Here is a 16,718-nt window from a genome sequence, read left to right on the forward strand (position 1 = left end):
GTCTGGTGCCTGGCATTAAAATATAGGAATCGGGAAGTAATGCAGTGCAATGTATGTAGGTGTTTCATAAGCCAAATTGTCTGGCCTTTCAGTAGGGGTGACACTATGATAAAAATGATCCATATTTTTTAATGATTCAAATACTTGACCGTGCGGAAACTGTATGCGAAAAGTAACCTATTGCAGAAAATAAATTTCTATATACCAGCTACTTGTAGAACTTACTTGGTCTAGAAAGAAATCAATTATCGGCATGTTTTGTAAGCAATTGCTACCAATTCAGAGATTCAAAATGTAACACGTAAAAGACCAGTCAGATTTCTTCTTGTTTAAGCCCCACTTGGTGGAGGCAGCCCCTTCTCATATGACATTAGTACTTGCCGATTTGAAAACTGATTCCAACAGGGAAATAGACACACAGACTAAGGGAAACAGCGCAAATTACACCATGGAAGGTAGTTATTCAGCAGTGATCTCTCTCTCTCTCTCTCTCTCTCTCTCTCTCTCTCTCTCTCTCTCTCTAAGGTTATATGCGGAAAGCCTAAAATTCCACCTTCCTCAAGACAAAAATGTATTTCTGGTAGTCCATTCAATTAGGTAGAAAAATGTCAATCATATTATGAATGATTTCATATATATTGAAGGGAAATATATCTTAATAGCGGCTTGTCACAGGATGATAAAGCATATAATGCTCGGATACCATGTTCAAAAAAGCCAAATGTGAGGATACGTTTTATGCTGCAATCATGTTTGTGTGGTTTATTTGACTTGTCATACGTTTTACCAAATCTACTCGGTCGGAAAATTCCGACTCGCAAAAAAAGTTAAAGCTTTACTGAAAGAAGACATATCTCGTTTTGAGCGAACTTGTTACGCATGGGAATAGATCCTTCAAGTTAAACCAGACGTTTGTTCATATGGTAGTATTTTGTTCTAAATATACTCCATTGAGTTGCATGCAAAAATATTCTGACACGCCAGTCGAGCTAAAATCAACAAAATGCAGAGTTTTTTTTCCATATTGGACGGACTAAATTCACATTAGTATCGATCTGTAAACTTACAGTAATACTTTTAAACCAGACTGATGTAGACATTTGTATAGAAATGCAACATAACAAACCCCTAATCAAACAGTTTCACGACGTTGTCTAACAGACTTATTCAGCTAAAATAAAAACCAAACAAATTTGATTACCATTGACTTACATTACACCTGAATACTGAAAATATCTAGTATATTTTAGGTGTATGGGTATTATGGCGGGTATGGTGATCGATTCCCAGTCAGTCTGTAAATTTCACGTGTCTGAGAGTCCAGGATATGATTGGAAATACTATCTCAGCCAGAAAACACATTTCTATTAATAATAGATGAAGATGTGAAGCGGCTTTTCTATTACTTTGTAACGCTATTTATTGAGATAGCGGTGATATCAGTATTTGCCTGTTTTTATGTAATGGCATGCAAACGTCTTGTAGATTAATTGTCTAGCACTGTATGCAAACATTACTGGTTTGCTGTTTGAAAAGTTGAACAATTCATTTCTTCTGTGAGAACCGTGGGTAATTTCTATGAAAAACTTCTGTTGGACTTCAAACTGCATGTAACAATGTGAATACATTTGATAAACCTCTGCAGCTGATGATATTAAAGGATACGAAGTCTGATAGATTTTTCTTTACGCGGTAGATATAACGATCACATTGCTGGTTTTCCTTGCTACACATGCGCATTGTTACGATTGTCGATTCTGGGCCCGGCAACTCTGGTGAATGATTCCTGCTGGTTAGGTTGGTGTGTTGGTGCGGGTGCCAGACCAAGTTGAAGAGATTTGCACGAGAGCCAACACGCCAACACGAAGCTGACAGAAATCAGCCACCGTACATATACTTAATAACATCTTCATTTAGTTAATACATAAACAACTTTCACATGGTACAACATATTTCATGTAGCACGGTCATAACAAATTATCACACATATATATATATATGTATACATATTCACGTTCTGTACCCAATTCCCACGTTCCCGTTTAGCATCTGTATGACAGCGACAACTATATTGTGACGAAGTTTAAAACAGAAATTGCTTTGTTGTTCCCTATGTTTATCGACCATGACTTGCTATATGGGAAAGTTTAGAAGTCATCCTGTTATACAGTCTTCATGACAGAACATGGTTTAGTGTATCAAGATCTACTATTACATGACCCTTTATATAATATCCGGTCCATAGTTGTGGTATAAACTGGTCTATACTTCAAGGCGTAATTTTACTGAATACAAGTCAAAAGTTGAAGAAAAGATTCTGCTGTCATGCAAAGAAAACACTAACTGAATGGATTGCCGGACAAAACTATATATATTTATTGCCCTCGGTCCAAAATTTACCGATTTGGTTTGTTATCAGTGTGTGCTATTTGTTATTTATTCTCCGTTTCACCGCTTCAAACAGATATATTATAATGTTGGCTAATATGAAATCGCTTGATTAATGATAATTTATCATTTAACTTTTTAACAATTAATTTGGCGGTAACACCATAAGAACTTTTGAGTTACCTAACGGCAGTTTGTTGAAGATCAAAAATTGTGTTTTAATCATTATAATCATTATCATTTTAGCCAGTAAAACAGAATGGGTTGTAAGTAGGTTAGAGAGATATATGCCAGGACATAATCAGCAGTAACTGGAACTTACCGTATTTATTTTATTTTCTCTAGATCTAATATCTTACTATTTGAGCTGTGATAGAAACTACTTTAAATGTCATTTCTTTGTAGGTTGCAGGCAACTAGACACAATATTGTACATATATGTTTTGATCAAGATAAAACAACCAACCAATCACATATTATTCTCCCCCCCATGCCTCGTTTTATTCTTATCCTAAAGTTTTTGCAGTTTACAACTGACACCCAAGTTCGCAACCAGTATTATTCATCCACTTCCCAGCATGTGAATCAAAAGTATGGTTATAATCTACGGAAAACATACATCGACATCGTATGTCCGCTCAGTCTAGCTTGGTAATATTAAATGAACATGTTAAATAACTGTAGTTTTGTCCAATATGTGAAAACTATTGAAATTTATCATTTTTATGTCAAACAAAATGGCGTCATTTAAAAGTCTAACGGTAGTGACTTCTCCGTATTGGCCTTCTCTTTTGAACCAATCAGAATGCTTGAATTCTGTATTGGCCCTGTTTTCTCGTATTGGCCCTGCTTTTCTCATATTGGCTCAATTATGCTTTGTATTAGCTCTACTTGTTTCAAATGATGCGCGCAATCGACCTAATACAGTATGCATTATTGTAAAGTTGTTTCAAACAAGGAATTATCGGAAGTTTAACGATATGAACATATTCTCTCTCTCGAATTATAAGAACATCAGTCGTTCAACTTATTCTACAACAGCTGCCAGATGTCATATTCTCCACGTGTCAAACATTCTTGAGGGTATTGAGATATAACTGATGTCGTTTTCTACTCGATTTCCGCTCGTTTCCGGCTAGCCGACGATGACCTATAATTTAGAAGAAACAAACAATGATTAGATCAAACATTAACAGAATTCTATGCCGTGCGGGAAGTTCAACTAATAGGACGTTAAGAAAGCTTTATAATTTTTGGATGGTCGCTGTCCTTGTGGCTGGCAGCTTAATATTATCTGAATCATAGATCATTCCGATAGGGATGATAAACTGACAAAATTGTCTCCTGCTCGACATAGCAGTAATTCTGTCATAAAATGTGACAAATGTCATTGTCAACCTAAATTGTTTGTAAATGAAGCTCTAATGACCTTAAATTATGCTAACTTGTAGTCTCGTATTCTAGTTACGTATTTGAGCAAGCCTTTGGTGTGTCAAGACTGTAAGATTTTTTTTTAAATTTCATTTCATACTTTTCCTTAACGTAAATACATACAAACAATTCTCCACTTATGAAGTAATTATAAAAAGACCTGAAGCAATTTTATTTATAAAAAGTTGTTACTGCTCATTGACAGTGATGTTGTATTTCATACAGAGTCTGTGCTGCTACTACCGATGTCCTCAGCTGGGAACCATTTGTCTACGCCTGTTTCGCTCTTTTCATGCAAGGACAGGCTCTGGATTGTAGGACAGTAATGTTGGCTGGTATTTGGCTTTCAGTTACTGGTGTTCCTTCTGTACAACAGCCTGCTGGAGATTTTTCCAGCTGCTAGGGCTATTTTCCTGACGGCAGCTCTTCTTCCTTTACTATAGTAGAAATTGAAGTACGTTCTAGTATGCGCATGGGTAGAAACACTTCTTGTTTCATACTCTACCTTACATTAATAAGTGATCAAAGAGGTCATATTAGTTAAAATTTGGTTTTTGTGAATACATGCTATGGATTCTGTATTCACATGAGTTACATGCGCATGTGACAATGATCATGCCTCGAGTATCACAAAATAAACCCTATTATAAATGGACGTTGTGTTTTTAATTTCAATGGCTATACTTTTTTGATATTTTTCTCAATCTTCAAAGAAAGTTATGTAGATAGATTAAAGAAACACAATTTTCCTATTAGCTGTGTTATATGATCTACTTAATATAAACTAAGTGAAATTGTTAGAAAGATATATATTATTTACTTGTAAAGGACAACGCAACTTAAATTCTGGATCATAAACTCAACTGCAAAATATGCTTATCAGAACTTTAGTCTTCTCTCCCGTGTTCTATGCCTTTTTAGTACAAGCCATTAAAAAAACACTATTGTATTTTTTGAAAAATGTTTAACGGATTACTATTCAGCACTCTATATAAACTGCTTTGTGCTGTTTCTTTAATAGACTGGAGTTTCTACAGCTATTTCTTAGGATCTGGAATAATTGGAAATATAATCATAGCTAGAAAAGACATTTCTATGAATAATAGATGAAGAAGTGGAATTGAGCTGTTCTTTTACTTTGTAAATTGTGAATTCAAGATGGCGGGGATGTTAGTGTCTGTCTCAATTAAACAGTAACATGCAAGCTTTTGTAGATATATTCCGAAATATAACGCCCAAATATCAATTGATTTTTAATCATTTTGCGATTAGAATGCTTCAGAAAATGTGTACATGCCCCTCTCTAATCTACACATCAATAGTCTAAGTGTCGAGTAAATGCAGAGAAAAGTCATCTCCTAGTTGGACTCAGCGATGCTGTTATTTTTATCCTTTGGAGTCATGGAAGCCATTTAGTAATATTACACAACAGAGTTTCGCTTATGCCATTGCTAGTTGTTATGATCGTTGTTGCACATTTCACGACCTCCCAGGCTTTAATCAATCAAAGAAAGTGTGCTATTATGTTGCTTGATTACGTTATGTTTCCATATGACCTTTAACCCTTTAATGACTCAAATACTTGAATTCACTGCGTGTACCGTGCGGAAACTGTGTGCGAAAGTAACCTATTGCAGAAAATAAATTTCTATGTACCAACTACTTTTAGAACTTAATTGGTCTAGAAAGAAATCAATTATCGGCATGTTTTGTAAACCATTGCTACCAATTCAGAGATTCAAAATGTAACACGTAAAAGACCAATCAGATTTTTTTTTGTTTAAGCCCCACTTGGCGGAGGCAGCCCCTACTCATATGACAATAGTACTTGACGATTTGAAAACTGATTCCAATAGGGAAATAGACACACAGACTAAGTGAAACAGCGCAAATTACACCATGGAAGGTAAGTATTCAGCAGTGATCTCTCTCTCTCTCTCTCTCTCTCTCTCTCTCTCTAAGGTTATATGCGGAAAGCCTAAAATTCCACCTTCCTCAAGACAAAAATGTATTTCTGGCAGTTCCATTGAATTAGGTAGAAAAAGGTTAATCATATTATGAATTGTTTCATATATATATTGAAGGGAAATATATCTTAATAGCGGTTTGTCACAGGATGATAAAGCATATAATGCTCGGATACCATGTTCAAAAAAGCCAAATGTGAGGACACGTTTTATGCTGCAATCATGTTTGTGTTGTTTATTTCAGTTGTCATACGTATTACCAAATTTACTCCATTGGAAAATTCCGACTCGCAAAAAAAAAGTTAAAGCTTTACTGAAAGAAGACATATCTCGTTTTGAGCGAACTTGTTACGCATGGGAATAATTCCTTCAAGTTAAACCAGACGTTTGTTCATATGGTAGTAGTTTGCTCTAAATATACTCCATTGAGTTGCATGCAAAAATATTCTGAAGCGCCAGTCGAGCTGAAATCAACAAAAAGCAGAGTTTTTTTCCATATTGGACGGACTAAATTCACATTAGTATTTTAGGTGTAAGGGTATTATGGCGGGTATGGTGATCGATTCCCAGTCAGTCTGTAAATTTCACGTGTCTGAGAGTCCAGGATATGATTGGAAATACTATCTCAGCCAGAAAACACATTTCTAATAATAATAGATGAAGATGTGAAGCGGCTTTTCTATTACTTTGTAACGCTATTTATTGAGATAGCGGTGATATCAGTATTTGCCTGAATTATATAATGGCATGCAAACATCTTGTAGATTAATTGTCTAGCACTGTATGCAAACAATATACTGGTTTGCTGTTTGAGGAGTTGAACAATTCATTTCTTCTGTGAGAACCGTGGGTATTTTCTATGAAAAACTCCTGTTGGACTTCAAACTGTATGTAACAATGTGAATACTTCTGCAGCTGATGATATTAAAGGATACGAAGTCTGATAGATTGTACTTTACGCGGTAGATATAACGATCACATTACTAGTTTTCCTTGCTACACATGCGCATTGTTACGATTATCGATTTTGGGCCCGGCAACTCTGGTGAATGATTCCTGCTGGTTTCATGTTGGCGTGTTGGTGCGGATGCCAGAACAAGTTGAAGAGATTTGCACCAGAGCCAACACGCCAACACGAAGCTGACAGAAATCAGCCACCGTACATATACTTAATAACATCTTCATTTAGTTAATACATAAACCTACAACATATTTCATGAAGCACTGTCATAACAAATTATCACACATTATATATACATATTCACGTTCTGTAACCAGTTCCCACGTTCCCGTTTAGCATTTGTATGACAGCGACAACTATATTGTGACGAGATTTAGTACAGAAATTGCTTTGTTGTTCCCCATGTTCATCGAACATGACTTGCTAAATGAGAAATTTTAGAAATCATCCTGTTGTACAGTCTTCACGACAGAACATGGTTTAGTGTATTAAGATCTATTATTGCATGACGCCTTATATAATCTCCGGTCCATAGCTGTGGTATTAACTGGCATATAGTTCAAGGCTTAACTTTACTGAATACAACTCAAATGTTGAAGCAAAAAATTGCAATTATCAGAAGTATAACGATATGAACATATTCTCTCTCTAGAATTATGCGAACATCATTCGTTCAACTTCTTTTACAACAGCTGCCAGATGTCATATTCTCCATGTGTCAAACTCTTTTGAGGGTATTGAGATATAACTGATGTCGTTTTCTACTCGATTTCTGCTCTTTTCCGGCTAACCGACGATGCCCGTTAATTTAAAAGAAACAAACAATGATTAGATCAAACATTAACAGAATTCTATGCCGTGCGGGAAGTTCAACTATTAGGACGTGTAGAAATCCTTGTGGCTGGTAACTTATAATTATCATAATAATAAAATAAGCCATTCCGATAAACTGGATGAGTAAGGCTTCCATGCATGTAACTGGATGGTAAAATGACAAAATCGTTCTTTAGATATTGTCTCCTGTTCCACGTAGCAGTAATCCTGTCATAAAATGTGACAAATGTCATTGTAGACCTACATTGTTTGCAAATGAAGCTCTAATGACCCTAAGTTATGCTGACATTGACTTGTAGTGTCGTATTCTAGTTACTTATTTGAGGAAGCCTTTGGTGTGTCAAGACTGTAAGATGATTTTTTATTTCATTTTGTTTGTTCTAACATGACTTTTCTTAACATAAATACATACAAACAATTTTCCACTTATGAAGTAATTATAAAAAGGTCTGTAGCAATTCTATTTATAAAAAAGTTCTCATTGCTCATTGACAGTGATGGTGTATTTCATACAGCGTCTGTGCTGCTACTACCGATGTCCTCAGCTGGGAACCATTTGTCTACGCCTGTTTCGCTCTTTTCATGCAAGGACAGGCTCTGGATTGTAGGACAGTAATGTTGGCTGGTGGTTGGCTTTCAGTTACTGGCGTTCCTTCTGTACAACAGCCAGCGGGAGATTTTTTCCAGCTGCTAGTGTTATTTTCCTGACGGCAGCTTTTCTTTCTTTACTATAGTAGAAATTGAAGTACGTTCGAGTATGCGCATGAGCAGGAACACTTCCTGTTTCATACTCTACTTAACATTAGTAAGTGATCAAAGAGGTCATATTCGTTAAAATTTGTTTTTTTTTTTTGTGAATACATTCTATGGATTCCGTATTCACATAAAAGTTACAACATGAGCTCTATCTGCGCATGTGACAATGATCATGCTTCGGGTATCACAGAAGAAACCCTATTGTTAGATTGGATGTAATGAAAAATGATGAATGTATATTAAAAGGTCATGCCTCGAGTATCACCAAAGAAACCCTATTATTAGATAGGATTTAATGAAAAATGATGAATGAATATCAAAATATTTGCATGCAAATTACAATAATGAAATATTTGTCATAAATGGATGCTGTGTTTTTAATTTCAATGGCTGTACTTAGGTGTATAGTGTTTTTAATATTTAATATTTTTCTCCATCTTCAAAGACAGTTATTTAGATAGATTAAAGAAACACAATTTTCCTATTAGCTGTGATCTATGCTCTACTAAATATATGAACTAAGTGAACATTTTGTTAGAAAGATATAGAATATTTACTTGTAAAGGACAGCGCAAAATAAATTCTAAATCATAAACCCAGCTGCAAAATATGCATATCAGAGCTTCAAGCTTCTCGCCCTTGTTCTATGCCTTTTTAGTACTAGACATTTCAAAAACACACACTATTGTATTTACTAGTATTTAAAAAAATGTTTATGCCTATTGCGTTATAACGGATTACTTTTCAGCACTCTATAACCTGCTTTGTGCTTAATGGATCGGAGTTTCCACAGCTATTTCTTAGGATCTGGAATAATTGGAAATATAATCATAGCTAGAAAAGACATTTCTATAAATAATAGATGAAGAAGTGAAACTGAGCTGTTCTTTTACTTTGTAAATCGTGAATTCAAGATGGCGGGGATATTAGTGTCTGTCTCAATTAAATAGTAACATGCAAGCTTTTGTAGATTTATTCCGAAATATAACGGCCAAATATCAAGTGTTTTTTAATCATTTCGCAATCTTCTTTCCTGATTAGAATGCTACAGAAAATGTGTACATGCCCCTCTCATAAAAAGGTTTCAGTAAACCCGTGTCTGCTATTACTACGTTAGTTTTGTTCTATGCTTCAAAATGACCATCATATAGATTTAATAATCTACACATCAATTGTCTAAGTATCGAGTAAAGGCAGAGTATAGTCATTATTATTATTATTATTATTATTATTATTATTATACCAGATTTATATAGCGCCCTTTTCATGATAAACACGTTCAAAGGCGCTTTACATATAACAAACGCAGCCACATAGGGCGCGAAATTCATCCTCTACCAGTACAGGTACAGACACAGAGCAATCAAATCAAGTCTGCTGTACTGTTGCTTGATAACGTTATGTTTCCATGTGACCTTTAACCCTTAGCCCGCTAAATTTCGAAAATGGACTCTTCCATCATTCAATTTGGGCGGTACCATTTATTATTCAAAGGGGTGCTCACTGAAAATTTACTGACTGAATAGCGAACAGTGCAGACCATGATCAGCCTTACCGTAAGTGCAGGCTGATCTTGGTCTGCACTGTTTGCAAAGACAAAATCACTTGCCACCAGCAGCCTAAAGGTTAAACATAATTACTAAGGTGGAACATAAAATATATTCTAGTAAATCTGGGAAAGGATGAAGTAAAATCTGAAGTAAACGCTACCCACACACAGTTATGACATCAATTCACGAGGACGGCATTGAACGTACATACGCACTGAATGTACACAATAAACGTAAGTTAAACCTAGCCGTAATAGCCTTTAATCATGTTTGAATTAACGGATCTAAGCTGAAATACCATTGGACACGATGATGTAGTTTCCAGCTATGCACAACAATGAAGTCTGTCTTAGAAAATTAGTATTGAACAATTTTATGTTATTTTGTGCAATAAGGGGTTATTATTTTGGCCAATCATAGGTCATCACTGTAATACGGGAAAAGGTGGACAAATAAAAAAACACATATCCTCAGCTTGATATGAACTACACTTTGGTTTACGTTAGTGTTTATGTAAACCCTTTGACTTTGAAGTTGTTTGAGAGGGTTAACTATTTAATTGAAATAGTATAAAAAAATCTTTTGTGTGTTATCAAGCTTTTAAATGTGCGGTCCTTTGAAATAAACATATGCGCAATTAAATATTCAAAATATAGCATTTTGAAATTTGTAATACCAATATCAATGTATCAAACAATTTTAGCCTGATCATAAAGTCCCTCACTTTTGTCTCGGCTACTAGTATTTTACTTTGAAGGTAAATATCTAATTCATATTAGGTATGTTCAAGTATTAGGCATAAAAATTTAGTAAATGAAACAATGCTATGGCCAACATCTGGGGGAATGGGATATTCTTAAAGAAAATGAAATGGCAATATTGTACGTTATGTTTATTGCCGTCACGTTACCATTCCACTTGAAGATCAATTTTTTATAACATTTCAGAAATAAATGCATTATTGGGAGATACATATTAGGCATCGGATGTCAGGTAAATGTGTTCTATGCTCTTTAAATGAGTAAAGGGATTACTTGCACCAGCTCTTTGAAGAAAGCCTTAAACAGTTCTACACAAGACCCGATATCCTGAAGTTCAAGGAACTGCTTGCCATTAGAAATATCATGACTGCTTTCATTTCATCATAAGCTTAATTTATAGCTGTAAACTAATATGCATAAGTCATCATTTTTATAAATAAACACCATATTTTCAAGTTAATAATTACCATGAAAAAGGTATAAACCGTTTTGTTGATCAGTAATTACTTATGTGAATACTTTTAAAATACAGTTGAAACTCGTTATCTCGAATTCTAAGGGATCGAGCGTTTTACTGCAAGATAACCGAAATTCGGCTAAAAATGATATTGTGTGCACGTGTTTTTGACACCAGAATTGAAAATATCTCCGAGATAGCCGGAATGAAGATAAGGGAGTTCCAGATATCGAGTTTCATCTGTATTTAAATTCTGATCATACGTTATATATTACTGTAATATACTGAATATTGATAAAACAATATAAAGTTTAATCACTTCCCATACAAATAGAAAATCAAGGGGATTTTGAAAGTCGTTTCAATTTCATGAATGACCTGATTATGACAGCACTGTCATTTCATGAAAGGGATTACGACATAACCGCTAATGTCACAAAGGGGATTATGATACCCTTTGCAAAAAGGTCAAGGAAATTTGTAATTTCTTTTTACAATGTAGGAGATTGTAATCAAGAGGATTTTGATATAAACTTGTTTCAGACTTGCACATTGTAACCTTACGAATATCTACCACTCGTGAACTTTTCCACCGTCTTACATACAGGTCATTTTTCTAAAGGTTTGAAAACCTACGAAGAACATCCGTCCGGTGTCATATTCTCCTCCTGTCAATTTGAGGTCTATGAAAAGTCATTTTTTATCGCTTGTTTCCAACTGACGAACGACGAGCTACAATTCTGTGGAATCAAGCGATGATTATATGAACTTTTCTCAGAATATTCTTCCGAGCTGTTCGCCGGATCACTAAGGAGAAAATTCGTCTTCCAGTATGTCCGCTGTCCTAAAAACCCGCTGTTCAATAAACATGAAATAGTTCCTGTCATAAAAATTGATAAATGCCGTTGCAGGTCTGAAAATACTTGCATATGAAGCTCTTATGACCTGATATCGTTAACGGTCGTATCTTTCAGCATATTGAATGAAACCACCAGGGTATCAAGAAATGGAGCAAAATGTGAGGGAGATTTTCTAGGAAATGAATATAAACATTGTTGTTTTTTCCCTAAAACTAAATATATTTTGCCTCATCTCAATTTTCTTAGCAGAGACAGTATAAAGGGTTTCTAATTTTCAACAACTCTGTACTTCTGTATTCAAATAACCGACAACTCTGTATTTTTCTTACAGACAAGTTTTTTATTTTAACTTTGTTATCTCACTTGTTCAAAAATGCTCTGATATATACTGATATTTGCAGAGGAGTTGCCCCTTTTGGCATGAGCGTTGAATAGGTGGCTGAAAATCTAGACACTTTAGTGACTGCAACAGACACCAGTTAACTTTGTTAAAGTCTGTACGCTTAATTTGCTTGAAGAACATTGACATGAATCAAAGACAATTTTGATGCAGAAACATAGGTCCAGCCCACTGTTACACCACCATATATTCTAATGATGAATTCTATAGTCATTTATTTCATGCTGAAAAAGGAACCCAAATGTAAAGAGAAAAAGAAAAAAAAAACATAAAGGAAGCGTACTAGACCAAATATTCAAATTTGAAAACATGAACAAATAATACATATAACTTAATGTAAACATAAAATTAACAAGTTTATGTGTATTGACATACTATGCATTATGTTAAAACTAAGTTCACACTATATATATATATATATAGGTGAACACATTATAAATGAGAACTTCCACTAAAACTGGAAGTTTTTTAAACAATTGACTGTTACTGCATGACATTATTATGAATGTAACTCTAAATACACAATTAATCTATGTATTTAGTAAAGTTAAATAGACTTAATGAGGGTTTAGTACATTTGAAGTAAATACCGAAATGTAAAATATTTTAGTGAAAGCTAGCCATTGGATGTCTTTAAAATGCGTGTATCGAGCGAACAAAATACATTCCACTTGTCGGTCCCTAAAACGCATTTATAAAATCTGTAAGAAGGTACATTGGAAGTAGCAAAATAATAGCAGCCTCGGTTTGACTTCTGTTCATAAGAGGTAATGAAATGTGCTACATCATTCACGCCCCTAAGCGGAATTCTATTAAAAATAAATACAAATGTAACAAAGGCATGAATTGAAAATGTAGTCTAAATGTAGTTACAAACACATTACGAATGTTAGGCAGTTCTTGTATACCACTGGGACTAAGCTGCATTGACACTTGTCTTGCATACTTCGTCGGATCCTTAATGGCGTTTTTCTTGTAACTGTGCCTCCCCCAAGGCTTTGCACAATTGTATATATTATGTTTGCTTTATATATTTTACACGAGCATTTTGTGTTTTTTTATACCATGACTTGTATAATAGGTATTCATCTGGCTGGGATAACTTATATTTACAAACTTTAGAACATTGTTAAGAATATGGTTTGGTAAATACCATTACCGAAAGGTGTTCCTTCCTCGACCGTTCTAAGTGGTGTTTCTTTATTTGTTTGTTTTATCCTTGCGTGATTGCTTTACTTTGTGCATTTTAGTGTAAATGGCAATCATTTATCCATCCATACATACGTTTCTTCGAGGGGCTGCGTTCTCAGAACAAGGATGTGTCTACTGGACTTTATTTTAGATATTTTTCAAAACGTAGCTAATGTTGTACAAAATTTAAACGTGACATTATTTTGTACACCTTGGATAACGGATCAAACAATACCAAGTAAACTTAAGTCGGACAAAACGCACCCCTAAAATAAAGGTGGTTCACGTGCCTAAAATTCTGGAATAATTAAAGAAAAGAAATTTCTTTAAATAACAAACAAAGTAGTGAATCTGAGCTGTTCTATTATAACACAATGCGCCATGTCCATATGTGACAGTGGTATCAGGTCCTGTCTCTATTATGCATGAGTATATATATATCATATGAACATTCTTACCATTTATCACTTTCTCGAATATCGTCTTACATCCACATTCCAGCTTCAGAAAGCTACTTAAAGTGTCAACACATGTGTAGCGTAGCCGCCGTATAAATTAAAGTCAAGAACCAGTCTATAGTTTCTATAATTTTATTGCATATGTTTTCTATTTATTTCTTCAACAAAGATTAGCCATAACAATTTCAACATACAACATCTCTCGTGCCTCGGACCGCTCTCGTGACTGCTCCGAAGAGCCATGTCACCGGCTCAACGTCCGATCGAAAACCTCCTTTGTAACGCTAAATCACTGGCCTTATATACTATTTGGCCAGCTCCTCATTACGAGCTAATTTCACCATGATTAATACATATATACAAAACATGTCAATCATCCTGTCTAAAGTTACTATTATTAGAAATTATTTTATATAACTGACCTTCTGTGACCATAAAAGACACCTGTGCTTACGTGAATTACTAGTGAATCAGCATTCCGAACATTTTTCTCGGCATTTTAATTAATTTGTTTATCTTTTCTTTCTCCCGCCCGTCAAAATATATGATAGCTTGTCTTTTATGGTCCTTTAATTAGTAAAAATGACAGTTGACAACTGTGGGTCATACATCTGCATGCTTTCTCTGCATTTAAAATGAAAACAACAAAATTATAAGAAGAATCTAATAATTTTGTTACACCTTCCTTTCTTATTCTTTCCAAGAGGAAAAGTATCCCGGCGTGGTGAACAGGTCACAATTGAATTAAAAGCAAATATTGTTTTTAAAATAATATAATGGGGTACCGGCGTAGTGAACAAGCCATAATTGAATTAAAATCATAATAATATATAAACAACAAAATTACAAGAGAATTGTAAATTTGTTACTCCTCCCTTTCATGACATATCAGTTTAGCAAGTTATGTATCTTCAATTTGTAAAGTTCTCATGTCAAAATAACACAGGGGTTTCCCTCCCCTCTTGACCGATATCCTTACATTGTTCCCCTTTGCAATGTAAGCCGGCCGAAATATATCTACATTTTTATAATATCCCTATTTACATAACAATTGTACTTTTTATAGTCCTGCCATACTACAGCGACTTAAAACTTTAAAGCACATCGACCAGTTTCATCATGGTCTAAACCTCTATGGATTTTGCATATGCAGGTATCTGCTCTACACTGCTTTTCGTGCAAATCCATGACATCAGCGAGAACTTTCTACACAAATTGAAGCAACACATACCTTGTTAACAATTAGCATTATGACTAACGCAATACGAGGTCATCTTAAATTTATATTTGAAATCTAAAATAGACATCTAAAAAAAAAGTATCAGCTTAATTTATGGTGTAGTTTTCTTACACATTTTACTTTCCATAAAATACCATTTACATCAACCAGCTTAACTAACGTTCATACAAGTTTACATGGATTGCGATAAATAAGATACATTACAACCACAGCTCAAACACAAGGACAATAACTACATAACATTAATTTCTGTTCCCCTGCCCCGCAAATATATATATTAGACATTTGCGAATTAATCCGATGCCGAATCGGAATCTGACTTCGGGTATACTGTAGGGACTTTCTCAAAATATTTTGGGGTTCAAATGATAAAGATAGTTGTTGACTAACATTTAAACGTTGAGCTTTTTTTTTTTTTTTTTTTTTTTTGATTAACCATATATTTTTGTGCTCCCTGGAGGACAGTATGACAGTCATATAGTTGTCGCTTTGTCCGTCATTCCGTCACACTTTTGTCCGGAGTATAACTTGGAAGATATTAATGGCGTTTGATTGAAACTTCACATAATTATTTTTCTGGAAGTGTTATCAATAGCTATTAACGTAGAAATGATGAAGAGCGTTATAGGAGCTCACAGAAACTTGTCAGACTTTTTGGTGCGAGCGTAGCAAGTAAGAAAAATGCATATTTTATATATTTTACCCAGAACAAGCAATAACTTACTTATGCGAGCGTAGCGGGCGAGATAAAATGCACATTTATATTTTTCACACAGAACAATAGATAAATAACACATGTGCGCGGAGAGAGAGAGAGAGAGAGAGAGAATTTATATTTTATATTTTTCACCCAGAACAAAAGTCAAATTATTTGTGCTCCGGCGAGTTTAGGGTGGGGGATGGGTCAAAGAAGATCTCAGAAGTTTACTCTGTTGCTCTTTGAGGAAATCCAGCTCCACGCCCTGGCAGTCACATTCTTTAGACTCACAAAAGGAACGTTTTCATGGAAACATATTTAAATCAGCTTAGCACTCTTGTAAAAGGCGATTCTCAAAAAATCAGTTATGGTTATAGATTTTAAGGGAACCATTTTTCCCCTCAAGGCCATATTTACCATATTTAACATAGCTAATGATCTGACGGCCATCCAATAAAAATGTATGCAGAACAGCCATATATAGTAAGGAAATCTGAAAGATTCGAATATTCTATACAAATAACTTGCGGTCAGGACGTAATGAAATTACGTTGAAGGTAACATTGCTTTTAAGTACACTAAGTGTTGAAAATGGAGTAAATAAGGAGAATAATTCTTTATTTGGTTTGCCATCTCAACTCTGCATAGATGACCCAATATTTCATGTACTGAAAGAGCAACTACAACATGTACAAGAATTTCTTCTGTTATGTCTGGATAAATCTGACTCTTTGATTAAGGAAAAGATGCTCATAACAATAAGTAAG

The 16,718-nt window shown here is 34.7% G+C and overlaps 1 long non-coding RNA gene across 1 annotated transcript; it reads right to left on the minus strand.

Annotated features, from left to right (window-relative positions):
• Positions 1 to 2,653: 2,653 nt before the first annotated feature.
• LOC128556514 (uncharacterized) lies at positions 2,654 to 14,519 on the minus strand. The gene is made up of 3 exons (XR_008370729.1): positions 14,015 to 14,519; positions 4,043 to 4,256; positions 2,654 to 3,538 (listed from the first exon to the last, which is right to left on the minus strand). It is a non-coding gene; the product is annotated as an uncharacterized LOC128556514 (long non-coding RNA).
• Positions 14,520 to 16,718: the final 2,199 nt, after the last annotated feature.

Source organism: Mercenaria mercenaria, chromosome 4, assembly GCF_021730395.1.
Source record: "Mercenaria mercenaria strain notata chromosome 4, MADL_Memer_1, whole genome shotgun sequence".
Lineage (NCBI taxonomy): Eukaryota > Metazoa > Mollusca > Bivalvia > Venerida > Veneridae > Mercenaria > Mercenaria mercenaria.